At 41.6% G+C, this 14,630-nt stretch overlaps 1 long non-coding RNA gene across 5 annotated transcripts; it reads right to left on the minus strand.

Moving 5' to 3' along the window:
• Window positions 1-3,970: 3,970 nt before the first annotated feature.
• LOC136508090 (uncharacterized) lies at window positions 3,971-14,105 on the minus strand. Of its 5 annotated transcripts, XR_010771860.1 has the most exons (7): window positions 8,265-8,854; window positions 7,381-7,434; window positions 7,166-7,304; window positions 6,766-6,856; window positions 6,284-6,395; window positions 4,638-4,756; window positions 3,971-4,319 (listed from the first exon to the last, which is right to left on the minus strand). It is a non-coding gene; the product is annotated as an uncharacterized lncRNA (long non-coding RNA). The 5 variants fall into 5 exon arrangements; XR_010771861.1 differs by lacking the exons at window positions 7,381-7,434; window positions 8,265-8,854 and adding an exon at window positions 14,016-14,105; XR_010771858.1 differs by lacking the exon at window positions 7,381-7,434.
• Between the last annotated feature and the right edge of the window lie 525 nt (window positions 14,106-14,630).

Raw genomic sequence — 14,630 nt, forward strand, 5'->3', positions numbered from 1 at the left:
ATCCAATGGTTCTCAGGTAAGATGGGTAAAAAATTTTTGGGTAACAAGTATTTCTCAATTCCTTCGCTCTTTTATAGTATAAAATAGAATAGATGCATATACACTTGGAAACAGGGGAGGTGCTGGTCGTGCTGCAGCACCGCCTCAGCCCATTAATACCTAAATAATTGATGTATTTTTGGGACAGTACTGGTGTCCATACGCTCACCGTTGCTGCTGTACCGCCCACGCCGCTCCCCGTGCTTCTCCATCTGCTTCCCGCGCCCGCAGCCGCACAGCGCTCCTCCCTCCGCTTCCCACACGCATGCACGACGCCCCAGCAGCTATAGCTGGAAGGTGAGTCATATTGCAACATGTACAGCACGCGATCTACTTTTGAAATATACAGATGAAATTTTTGCAACATGCGTTTGAAGACTGATGAAACACTTGAAACATGCATCTGAAACACATGCAAAAGCACTTGAAAAGCCATTGCAAAACATACGCAACGTCTAGATAAAAACACTTATAATATATGTGTGAAACATATGCAACATCCAAATAAAAACATGGCGCATCATACGTATGAAAAAATAGATGAAACATTTGAAACGAACGCTTACAACATACATGTATAGCCATTGCAACATATGCAATATTCCGATCTACTTTTGTAACATCCAAATAAAACACTTGCAACATACCTCTGAAACATATAAAAGAATTGAAACATACGTTTGCAACATAGGGAGAGGCCGGGGCCTATCGATTCCGGCCGTCAAGGTGAGAGCCATAGAAATGTCTTTGTTTGGTTTTGGTAATTGAGTGACAACCTTAGATGGACTAATTGTGTTTAATGTGAGATACACATGTGATTAGTACATAGGTACTTGTGTGAGCAACTCATGCCATGACGGTGAAGATGCCTTGGATTTGTTGCAAGGCTCACACATGTGATGATAGAGCTCATTGAATATGAGACATGACATTGAGTCATGTTACTAAGGTGGAGAAGATCAAGACAAGACTTGGCTCGACGGACCGGTTGCAAGTGTGAAGGGCAAGTTGAGTGATGACTTGGCACCGATGGACCGAAGCAACGGTGAAGTGGTGGACAGGCTTGGGCCGGTTGCTGAGCACCCTTAAGCCTTGGTGGCTTATGTAGCTGTGCATGGATGCCCTCTAACTCACTTGTGCTTGCAAGAGTGGGATCCGATTGCGAGTGAGTGTGATTCTAAGGCATTGCATCATGAGGTTGCATCGAGTGGCACTAGGTGATCGAGTTGCAAGCCGGTGGTGCTTGTTACTCTTGGAGGTTGCCACCTCCTAGATGGCTTGATGGCTTGCGACTCTGTTGAAGCACGTGAGAAGATTGTGCGGTGCTCTGGAGGAGGATTTGTGTGGGGGATCGTGTTCACCCATGGGATCGCGAAGAGCAACTCTAGTTGAGCGTGTCATTGAGCTACCCTCACTTTTGGGGTAGGTTCTTGTGGTGCCTGACGTGTGGGCTTGGCGGGTGATGCCAATTAGCCGTCGAACCACCAAGTGAGCGGTCGACACAACGGGGACGTAGTTTGGTGGCTACCAAGTGAACCTCACGAGAAAACCACCGTGTCAACATTGTCTTCATCATCTTCTCGGTGGTTTGTATTCTGCGGAACACATGATTGTATTACTTTCATTTACATTGTGCTTGTGTAATTACTCTTGTGACTAGTTTAGCTTTAGTACCTTGCTAGTTACCTTCTTGCTTGTGTAGCATAGAAGTAGCTCCCATGCATGGCTAATTTGGTTTTAGTAACCTTGATAGTCACATTGTTTAGTTTGTGTAGCTAAATAATTTGCGCTCTCTAATTTGGCATTAGTTGCCTTGTTATTGAGCGTTGCTAGTGAGCTTAGGAGCTTTGTGCTTTTGCTTACTAGTTGTGTAGAAGCTCCCCCATGCTTGAAGTACTAGTGGCATAGGTTTGTGTGACCTTACTCCTAGAATTGGTTAGATGAGCTCAAGCTAACCTGGCTCCTTAGTTGCTTGTTTAGAATCTTTTCAAGGTGCTTGATAACTTAGATAGAGTGGTGTAGTCTTGGCTAGACCGATAATTTCAATTCCGCACTTGTATCGGTTAGCCGACGTGATTGTTTATAGAAAGGACTATTTACCCCCCTCTGGTCCACCATCTCGACCCTACAGCCGGCGGCGAGCGGTGGCGCGCGAGCACCACCAGCACCGGCGTCGCTCGTGGGTGCCCCTTGGCTTGGCCGGGGACGACCTGAGGCGCCCCTGCATGTGCACCCCGCCACCATCGGTAGGGGCAACGACGGCGAGGCATCCCGCTGATGCTTGGTTGGGGAAAAGACCGGGAAGGCACTGCCGAACTGTGGGAGGGGCGGTGTGGTCGGCTTGGGCTCTGCTGCTGCCAGTGGATGCGAGAGAGAGACCAAGAGATGGGGAGGGCGAGACGGAGTGGGGAGATTTTTTTTCTTAAAAGAGACGGACGAGGCAGAGTGAGAAGCCGCGTCCGAACCGTGTCGAAGTATTTCTGATTTGAGAAATCTAAGAACAGTCAGGAAGTTAAATTCGAACGTTATAGCACCGATCTATAGCTAGAATACAAGTAGAAAGCACCCCCATCTAGCCAGTTCTGGCTTTGCTCGAGCTTGGAAAGAAACTTGTTTGGATGCCTATTAACATTGTAAGTCTATATGAGGTGGCATCCTACAACGACAGAGATGGTCAACAATTCAAGAAAAAAGTTAAAATCATCTTAAATCCCTAAAAATATTTCAAAACTTCTAAGATTTGGATAAAATTCTCATAGATGGATAAAATATTTAGAGCTCTTAAAAGGTTTATATATACCTCAAAAATTGGATTTTACACTAAAAATAGAAAAAGTTCAAAAAACTAAGGAAATTGAACTTTTCACTCATAATACATTAGGTGCAACCCGCTTGAATGCAACAAAAAAATTTGTATCCTATGATCAAGTAAATTAATTTAGTAGATAATGTTTCCCTAGACTAAAATTTCATACATTGGTCTTGTTTCGATACCTACAGATTTTAAGAATCGAGATAAGAAAAATCTTAGAATCCTAGAATCCCATGTGAATGTACCAGGATTGTAGTAGTTTTACCACACGAACATGAAATCTAATAAAACTACTGTTTGCCTAAACGACCGTTTAGCCCGTTTAAACACCGTGTAAACGCTACACGATGGTGCGTCGTTTCCGTTTAATCACCCGTTTAGCCCATTTAATTGGCCGTTTAGCCCGTTTAATGGGACGTTTTGCCCGAATAATGGCTAAACGGTAGGTGATCGACTATTTCCATTTAGCGTTTAGAAAAATACTGAATAAAACACATTAGATTTTTTTTACCCAGATTTTTAAAATCTCTAAGGATGCAAATGGTACCTTATTACTAAAAGTTGGAAAAAAAATGTTAGAAAAACATTGATTTATTTTACTATTATATGAATTTGAAAGAGAAAGTCTGACCAAGTCATCTATGATGACTTGACCGACTCCTACAGGTCCACCGGAATTTGGCGAGGTTTACTAAGTGAGCTCACGTACACATATTAGTATACATAAGAGAAGCTTGGGGTAGTTAGGTACTCCCTCCAGGTTAATATTAGAAGTCGCCCTGCGCTCCGTCGGCCAGAGCAGACACTACACCACAACACCAAGATTAGCGATGGACGGTCTAACGCTAAAAGCGGCTACAGCGACAGACAATCTGACGCTAAAAAGTTATAACGTCAGACTTCTGCAGACGCTGTAAGTCCTGTCGCTAAAAATCTTTAGCGTCAGACAGTACTTTTAACGTCAGACAGTCTGCTGCCCTGAATATTTATAGCAACAGATAGTCCATTGCTACTTTTTAGCGACAGATAGTCCATTACTACTTTTTAGCGACAGATTGTGCAATGGTACATATGGTTTTAGCGACAGACAGTCCAACGAGACAATTTTAAATGGTTAAAAAAATAAAAATTAATCCATCAACAATTGTCCACAATAATACAAATGTCATTACACAACTAAGAACAAACATACACTAGTGAATGGCGCACGCCATCGCACGCCTACACATATATATATGTATATTACACATGCTGATGTTTCCAAAGAGCTTATGCATATTTATATTACACATGGTCACTGGGTGGAATCATTGTCAGACGCTCAATGTGGAGTTCTCGATGAACTGAATGAATACATCAGACGAATGGATCATTACCGGCATCCTTGTATCTCTCTTCGACGGCTGCAATGAGCATGTTCCTTACCAATCCAAACTCTTGAGCCTCCACACATGGCTGTCCATCAGGTCTAACAAAAATGCAAGTGTAAGAAAAATTAACATACAGATTCATAGATTGGCATTCTGGATCTTAAATGCACAGAATATACTCGAATATAAGAAACCACTTTGTCAGATATATTAGTGAAAGGTCTAAGGAACACATCGATTCATCAATTGAGGGCAATAAGTTGCAGGGCAGATAACAAGGTAGAAACAATAAGTTGCAGGGCAGATAAACAACAACAAAGCTTCTTAGACCCAAGCAAAGTTGGGGGCAGATCAACAAAAAATATTAAAAAGAAATCCTACAAGTATTGTATAATTCTTACTCGCTTCTAGAATACCTGTCAAGCTCTGTAAATAACAACCCATCGGATAAGCCAGCTGCTACTGCCATTCTTGCTGGCTCGACTGGTCTGATGCCATCACTGTATGCAAGACTTCTATGGACTTGTACAGGAACCTGTTCTTGCCAAGTGAAACAAGAATGACATAAATATGGAGAATAAAAAAGTTTCACATGTATGCATGACAAATGAACCCACACTACCATCAAATGTTTCTCAAAGATTAAAGCAAAACACAAATAAACAAGAAAATGTGCACACATTTACATGTCACTTTGGAGGACTAAGATAGTAAACATGGACAGCATTTGGAGTATATTATCCAATAGATTGAATTGGTTCTTTGTTTTCATACAAATAGCTCTATGTAACAGGTGACTGACTGACTGAAAAACAAGGAAAAGCTGCCACAATTCATCAATGTAACTGAGCCAGAACCTCAACCTATGAATAAACAGGATTTCAGCCACTGCAAGCTGAATATAGATACCACAGAAATCTGTCGCAGCTGCACTCACACAAGCAATTTTCTCATAAGCTGATTCAATCACAGAATATGACGATGCATATGAACGTGGACAGTGTCTATTGACAATATAACTACCAGAAATAAAGAGATGATGGATTAATATTGTAGGTGAGATGGCAAAGTAGATGTACGGGTCCTCATCAAATGGTATAAGAAAGCCATAATTGATTATAAGAATAAACAAACTATATATTCACTTTCCTATTTTCTAAACAAGATGTGCAACATCACAAGTCATATGCGAAGTAACCTCAGCAGAGGTGCCAGCTGTATTTGCAGTTTATTTGTCAAATAAGAAGATATCTGAAACCCCTATTTCAATCTACCAAGTGAACCAGATCCATGATACCATGAAATCAAAAGCATGGGGAATAAGAAGATAGTGCCTCTTCCCATATACAACAGAAGACCTTAATTTGAGTGAGTCTTAACTTCCTACCCATTTTGTTTTAATAAGAGCTGGATTGCATTGAATGGACTACAGTCTTTCAGATTTAATTGCGGCTATGTCACTTACTATTGTTGTGGTTTTCAATAAATAGTTGGAACGAAGAAGCTGCTAAACAGATTGGGGACTGCTACTGGTATTTAATTTTTCATATTTCCAAGACTCTTGAAGAATTTGTGTCAAAGGATGGTGCTTCACCCGTGGCAATTGACTGTTTCAAGGAAACTGTAAGTACAAAGTTCATGACATATGCATACAAAACATCCAGTTTGTTCTTTATTCAGGGTAGGCACTCCAAATCAACAGTAACTGAGTAGCTAACCTATGTAATTTTCCTACTTTGATTTATTTGAAACGTACAGATAACAGTTGTGAACTTCAGTTTACATATTTCAGCACAGTTCATAGTGGTTGGATACATGTGCAAGTAAAGTTACAGTTACAATTTTCATCTCTAAACAAATGCCTTCTTTCTCCGTCATATTTAGTATAGCTATTACCTATAAACTACGACCTGACAGCATATCACATGTATATGTACGACTTTGGGTGAAGCTCAGTCTTGTTTCTAAGTTATATAGGATCATCCTTGTTTAGGATCATCTTTAGGACTATTTACTAATCAACCCATCCTCAATCAATCAATCTAGGGATAACTTCACATACCTCAACCAATCTGGGGATAACTTCCTTTGGAATTCATAGCCACGTTCTTCCTAAACAAGGATGCTGAGAGAGAAGAGATTCAGGATCAGACTCAATCACATCCAATGCCAACCTACGAGTCAAAGTTAACTGCGAATATTAGTGCCAACCCACAGCAGACATAATGAATGGACGCACTGCATAGTTTAATTTAACTGCAAATATTAGTGCTCGATATATTAGTTGAATTGCCTTGCAGCTATGAGATCTGAAAAATCACAAAGCAAAAATGGCACAAGTCAGGTTTTCCAAAATACCTAATTTCATATAGTTGATTTGAAAAGCTATTGTTCTTCAGGACTCAGATTTTTTACTCATGCCAATTTCTCAACCTGTAATAAAATATGCCAGGTTACCCCTGGTCTACAAACCACAACAACGCATCCTCCGTCCCTGTTTTCAATCTAAAGAATTTGAATGTGAAATTGGATCAAATGAAGTACCTGCCACACATCAGTTGGAGGAGATGCCACTCGCCTGGGGGAGCTCGGTGGGCACTGCTGGTGAATGTCAGCCAGCGATGCAAACGTGTTGCTGTGCAAAGGATGCAGCCATGAATAGAAGGCATTTTACTGATGTGATCATGTAAATAGAAGGCTTTGATGTAGAGATGCAGTGATGTTCCATGTGCCATTTAATTCATAGCTTTTTTCTCAAGTACTTGGTGTGCAGCCAACATTTGCAAATCCATTTGTTTCACTAAAAGGAATTAGATGATAAGATTTATTTAAGTGTTCTCAGATCTCAAGCACAGCAGTTGGAGCAAGCTATTTTTCATTGTGCCTGTAGGAAGCTAAATGTAAACAAATAGAAGGGAGTTAAATCTGGTGTGAAATTATCAACCTGTTGAAAGTGAAATTGTCTAAATGTTTTATATTTGTTGGTCCGTCAATACATCCTCGAGAAGTTCATGAGCTTCTGTGCAGTCTTTCTGTTGCAACTTGTGGAGTTCCTTGTGCTACTTCTGAGAGAGTGCAAATTCCTGACAGCATCATAAAGGCCTCTTAGTGACACAATGATATTGAGATACCACAAGTCATTACAGATCCTTGAGAGACCTCCCAATCGATCTTTCGGGGGAAAAAAAAGAGGACTCCCATGGAGGGTCAAGCCTAAAGAGAAGATTTGACAACACTTAGTACAAGTTCAACAAGATCAACAGGTAGTGCAATGGTCTAGCACAGATCGGCTAATTTGGCTAGGCAAGACCCTAGTCCTCCAACAGACATTTTCTCTTGTACTGAACTAAATCATTTTTTCAGCTACCCAATTCTGGAGGTGCTAACAAATGTACTTTCTCTCAACTGTATCTCACCCATGTACTTGGTTGTTAATTTTAATGAATGCCCTTATAGACATAAACTTAAGCTTTCCTATATATGGAAAAAATCAGAATGTTAGTGGCTTAACTTATATTGCAAAAAAAAAACACAGCAGCATATGAGCATAGACCATAGATACAGTATACACTGAATTTAGTCTAATCTGTAATCATACATACAGTAAACAGATTATATGCTTATTTTAGTTCTCACAACAGCTGCATAGAAATAGAAATGTTTTGATTCAGAAACAGGATTGCTAGTGCATTGCACTTTCAGTTTTCCTATGTGCTATCATGAAACAATATCAATGGTTTAAATAAAAATTGGGATCTGACGCCTAGTTAGTTATCAGAATGCTAATTTAAAAGTGACTCACTAAGGTTGCTCCTATATATTCAGCTTCTTTAATTCAAAATAACTTGTAGCTTTTTTGTTCAGAAACATGCATTAAGCATCTTCTCTTTAGATTGTACCAGCTACTTTGAGTTCATAAGCTGGCAAACAAGCTTTTTTTATCCATATGCTGCAACTTCATGCAGGGAGTTCAAAATGCAAAAAAAAAAAAACACTTTACAGTCTACTGGCTTGTGTTTTGGGAGCAATTAGCAATAAATTACCAAGCATATTTATGCAAACTTTACAGTCGGCGGCGCTGGACGTGAGCATGACGAGATGGCCCTCGGGCTTCAGGATCCGCTTGGTGTCGACGGACGACGCGTCGAACGGCAGGCAGCGGTCGTCCCCCGCGACGACGAGCTTCGAATCGAAGGAGATAGGCAGGTACGGCGTCGCTGCTCTCTTCCTCGCGGCACGGCCTGCTCTGCAGATGGCACAGCACGCGGCTCATGGACACCACGCCCTCGGCCGCGGCCTGCACCACCGGTGGGGTGGGCGCCGGGGACGGGGGCGCGCACGGCCGGTCCTTGCCGATGACGGCCTGGTAGGAGACTTCGCGAGCTCCATCGTGCGCCCCTCCTCGGTGTCGTCAGGGAGCCCCAGCACGACGCCCCAGATGCGGAGTAGCACGAGGGGGAGAGGAGGTCACCGTCGGTGAGGGGAGGAGAGCTCGACGCCGTTGGTGAGGGTGAGGGGGAAGATCCGGCGAGATTTGGGGCTGGCCGGGCGGGCACCATTTGGGAGAGGGAGAGGGAGGCGGCGCCCGGCGGTTTGGGCGCTTCTGGATTTGGGATTTGGGTTAGGGTTTGTGTACTCGTGGGCAAGGCCAATATTTGGCCGGGAGATGAATATAAATGGGCGCGAGCTGAATATGCGTGCGAGGGTGGGAGCCATTTATTTTTGGCAACAGACAGATTGACAGTATACTTCGTTTTAGCGTCGACCAGTTAAACATTAAATATGAGTACCTATGGCGACAGACAGCAAATCGCTAAATGAGGATTTAGCGTTAGATTATCTGTGAGCTATCTTTAGCGTCAGATTATCCATCGATAAAAAAAAAGTTTTAGCGTCAGATGACTGACGGTGATATGGTGTTGTGGTGTAGTAAGATTAGAAGTCGTGTGGCGAGGCGTGGGTCTTGGACTTCTTTGCCCCTGCGAACTTGCGCCGCGCCGCACACGGAGTAATTGCGCCGCGCGCGCACGCTTTGTTCCCCGACGTAATTAACGCCGCACGCCTCGCCTTCCTTCCACGCCTGTTGCCTCTCTTCGGCCGAGACGCCACGCCTCTCTTCGTCCTCGCCATGGACTCTGACTTGCCGCTCGCCCTGGACTCAGAATCGCCGCTCGCCGTGGCCTCCTTGTCGCCGGACTCGATGGTCATCGCGTCGGAGTCCGTGGCTCCGGATCTTCTCGTCGAGCTGCAGGACTCCATCCCGCCGAAGTCGGAGGTGGCGCCCAAGGACGACTCCTCCCCGCTGGACTCCGAGATGGTGCCGGAGTCCCTCGAGTTCGTGCCGGACTCCATGGCGCCGGAGTCGGAGCACGCGTTGCCGCCGGGCGCTTTTGTTTGCGCTCGCTGTCATCTCGTCCATGAGGACCGCCAAGCGTGGGATCGTGCACACTCGCGTTTCTGGCCATGCTCTCGCTGCAGTCTCGTGCACTTGGAATACATGCTCCTCGCCATGCTTTACTGCCTCGACGAGTTCGACTGCAAGGTTTTCATCCCCGATCTGGACAAAGTCGTGATGCATGGCAACAGTATCAAGTTTGATCCACAAGTGCTCAAGATGCTCGACGAGAAGTGCGAACGTGAGCAAGTAATACTTTTCAGATTTTTGGGTGAGGTAGAACCATTTTTCATCAACGAAGACAAAGTCAAAAAAAATCCTTAAACTGTGGATCACCACTCAACCCCCTCTCAATCATGTCAATACACCACTTTAACCTAGTCTTTTTATTACCTTCAGTGAGATAGGACTTGATGCTATTAGAATGGCGCCTTAGCAAACCTCACTACTAGAGAACAGACTTTAGAAGGATGTCCCAATTTAGCATTAGCCTTGGTATTTTTTGCCCTCGGGACTAAAGGACCCTTTAGTCCCGGTTGGTAATACTAACCGGGACTAAAGGTCCCTGCCCAACGGTCGTCCGTGGGGCAGGGATCTTTAGTCCCGGCTGGTATTACCAACCGGGACTAAAGGTTTATCTTTAGTCCCGGTTGGTAATACCAACCGGGACTAAAGCTTTTAGTCCCGGTTTGGGTGATGCCCCGGAAATAAAGATTAATCTTTAGTCCCGGTTTGGACCCCTAACTGGGACTAATTATCCCGGCCTATAATTCAGCTCATTTCTTCCTCCCCGAGCCCGAGCCATTCCATTCAAACTCACTGCCTTTGTTCTTCAGCTTGCTGTTGTTCTTGCTCTCTCCCCCTCCATTGGTGTTGCTCTTCGATTTTAGAGGTAACAAACTTAATCCTCTTATGTTTTATCAGTAGCTTATCTCATTTTGCGATGTAGATGCATGTGTAACTTTATATGTTGGACTTTATTATGATTTTATATGTCATTTTTAGCTCAAAATGACATGATGATTTGCATATATGTTTGGATAAACAAAAGTTAAATTAGTTCATCAAATGAAATGAAATACTTAGAAATCATGCCTTTTATTTTTTAGAATTAAATTTTCCATGAAATGAAAAACTTAGAAAATGGTTAGAAAATTTTAGAAAATCCGTACTAGTTGAACTTGCGGACCGTGTTCAGGTCGGTGAGCATGTTCTCTGCCGAGCGGTAACGGACGTCAAGGAGGAGCTTTGATTCTACGAGGGAGAGCGGCAACGGTCGTGGAAGACCGTGTTCCCTTTCTCGTAGAATCGGAGCTCTTCCTTGACCAAGTACGGTGCCGTTCGGTGGAGAAATGCTCGCCGAGTTGATCACGTAAGCAAGGTCAACTAGTACGGATGGTTATTTATTGAAACATGTTTTTGAGCTATAATTTGATGGATATTTGATAACTTCAGACCTATAAATGTCATCTACAAATATTACTATCCTCGGCAACCTAAACATCTGTGAGCTCGCCGATATAGAGCAGGTCACTTAGAATTATTTTTTCCATGAAATGAACTACTTAGAAATCATGCCTTTTTTTAGAATTAAATTTTTCATGGAATGAAAAACTTAGTAAATAGTTAGAAAATTATAGAAAATCCGTACTAGTTGAACTTGTGGACCGTGTTCAGCTCAGCCAATATGTTCTCTGCCGAGCGGTAACGGACGTCAAGGATGAGCTTTGATTCTACGAGGGAGAGCGGCAACGGTCGTGGAAGACCGTGTTCCCTTTCTCGTAGAATCGGAGCTCTTCCTTGACCAAGTACGGTGCCGTCCGATGGAGAAATGCTGGCCGAGATGATCACGTAAGCAAGGTCAACTAGTACGGATGGTTATTTATTGAAACATGTGAAATCCGTACTAGTTTTGTTTAAATATATCATTTTAGAAAATATGAAATTTACACTAGTTTGCAAAATTAAGTATAGAAAGTAGATGACAACTGGTACCGGATCCTCGGCCTCTCGTTCGGTTGCGAAACGACTGAGGCCAGAACTCCCGCTCATTATCTGCGGCAAGTGTAAGCAGAAGATTGTGATGGAGTACCGAGTCAAGAGACAGGGACCCAACAAGGGTCGTGTTTTCTACAAGTGCCCGGATCGCGATGTGAGTTTCTTACGCATTTTATAATTATGGCTAATTGACCTGCTTTTCTTGAATATTTTTGACTAAATATTTTTTGGCTTTAATTTTAGTGGGAGGGCAATGGATGCGATGGTTGGTACTAGGAGAAAGATTATGCTACATACATGTAGAATTTGGGTGCGCTTAAGGTAGCGGCTGCTGCTGATGAGGCAGTGAGCCAGCAGGAGAAGCTTATTGATATTCAACAGAAGAATGATTTGTCTGTTTTAGTTGCGTACGATCACGAAATAATTATGTTACTGAAGTGCATTATAGTTTTAGTTTGTTTAGTGATAGTTGGGATTGCTTACGTTGTAGCCAGGCTTAGTTAATTAATCAACCGTGTGTGTGTCATTTATGTTGTGTAATAAAATACTTAATTATGTTCAAGGTTTTTATAATTTGTCGTGTAATATAGATTATGTCACGCCATTGGATGTACAATGCCGATCGTCGCTCCCAAGATTTTATTGAGGGCTTGCACTATTTCTTAGGTGTGGCCGAGGCAAATAAGCGGGATGGTTTCATGTGCTGTCCATGTGCCCTATGTAAGAATTTAAAAGAATATTCAAACTCAATGAGTCTTCATTCATATTTGCTTAAGTCAGGTTTTATGTCAAACTATATATGTTGGACTAAACATGGAGAAAGCGGGGTCATGATGGAAGAAGGTGAAGGAGAAGATTTAGACATTGATGACATTATTGCTCAGTATGGTGCCTTTGATGATACTACAATGGGGGGAGATGAAGAAGTGGTAGCGGTAGAAGATGATCTCGGTGATGCTCTTGGCAATGCCATTCGTGATGCACAACAAGAATGGGAAAGTGAAAAAGAGAAAGTTAAGTTCGAGCGCATGCTTGAGGATCATAGGAAGTTGCTATATCCGACGGCTGAAGTGGGGCAAAAAAAACTGGGTACAACACTGGAATGGTGTTAAATTTCGACGCCTACAAACTAGTTTTCGGGACCCTAGATTGTCTCAAATTGAAAAGTTTTGAATACCAAGTTTGTTAAGCTCATAAATATCTACAATCCTTATATAGGCCATTTTTCATTTGAGAAAGCTTGAATAAAATGTAGTTTAAATTTCACAAGTGTGTGACATAGTTTTAGAAAGTCTATATGAGATTCAAGAAGTTGTGACTAGTGTTTGATAAAAATTTCTTAAATGGGAAAATGAGCTATGTAACAATTGTAGATCTTGCTGAGATGATCAAACTTGGTATTTAGAGTTTTTTCATCTGAGGTCATTTAGTGTCTCATTTGAGCAAATTTGACCAAGTTAAATTTGGTCAAATGAAAAAATAACACTTTGACTATAGTATTATGAACTCTAAATTACTTCTAATTGAAAAGTTTTGAATACCAAGTTTGTTAAACTCAAAAAGATCTACAATTGTTGTTTTGGTCAACTTTCCATTTGAGAAAGTTTGGACGGTTCAAATTTGTGATTTTTAAATTTCGACGCCTACGAACTAGTTTTCGGAACCCTAGATTGTCTCAAATTGAAAATTTTTTAATACCAAGTTTGTTAAGCTCATCAATATATACAATCCTTATATAAGCCATTTTTTCATTTGAAAAAGTTGTAGAACAAAAAATACTATATTTTCTTTATTTTTATAGGTTCAACAAAAATTTCCTGTCAATTTTGGTCAAAAACCGAGTAAAAATTGAAACATTGACGTTATAATAATGTGATAATAAATTTCCTATCGAATAATATTAGTTTTATTAATTTTAAGTTACAAATATATTTTTGCATTAACAAAATACTTAGTATTAGTAACATTTATATTCTATATTCATAAAAGAAATTAAAAAACTTTAGGTTACAAAATTTTCCTATTTACAATAAATAATTAGTTAATCAATAGTATTTTTTAAAATAAATATTGCAAAGTATTGAAGTTGCTATGGAATTAATTGATTAACCTAGTATTAAACAAAATCAAAATCCCAGGCCTTTCCAATTACGTTGACGGGTTGCCAAAATTTGAGGCCTTCAGTCCCGGCCCAGGCCAAAAACCGGGACTAAAAGGTGGGCGGCAATTTCGGTGCCCGCCCAAAAATACTTTTAGTCCCGGCTGATAACACCAGCTGGGACTAAAGGACATCCCACGAGCAAATAACAGCTAAAGAAGACAAAAAAGTGAAAGATTTTTTTTATGGATATCAAAAACAAGAGTCAAGCGAAGCTTAAGGAGAAGCCATACTTTTACATACCACGAGATGTGCTGAGGTAGAAGGTCGATGCACACAAGAAAAAGATGATTGAACTTCATAAGCCTTCGCCACTATCAGACTATGACCACTCCCTCGTGAAGTCACATGATGCAGATAAAAAAAGGAAAAGAGCATCAGAGAAGGATGTCCCACAGCTCGGACAACAGAAGCAACCAATGTAAAATCTTGTTGTTGCTAATGAATATGGTTCCAACATATAAGTCTATCGACCAGACAACTCTGGAGAAGTATCGGTTCAAGCCCTTAATGTTTTTTTTCAAGATACTGGTTTAACCTTGGATCAATTGACGGGCAAAGCTCTAATACAGAACCTGTAAGTTGATACCTGGAAGACTTATAAATATGGCAAAGTCTGTACAACCCTGCGGCTCTGAATGAATTGGGTACGCAAATATAGTTACTCAACAAGTGGTACATGCAGGCGTGTGGCAGGGGTGAGCAGTGGATCTTTGTCAGATTTAGAGACCATCATTACTTCCGTGGCGATGACATCTTACATATTAGTTTCGAAGAATTGCATCAACTATACCACATGGACGCTCTGGACAAATCAATCATTAGCTCCTTTTGTTTGTAAGTGATTCTTACTTTTAT

The sequence above is a fragment of the Miscanthus floridulus genome, chromosome 1 (assembly GCF_019320115.1).
Source record: "Miscanthus floridulus cultivar M001 chromosome 1, ASM1932011v1, whole genome shotgun sequence".
Lineage (NCBI taxonomy): Eukaryota > Viridiplantae > Streptophyta > Magnoliopsida > Poales > Poaceae > Miscanthus > Miscanthus floridulus.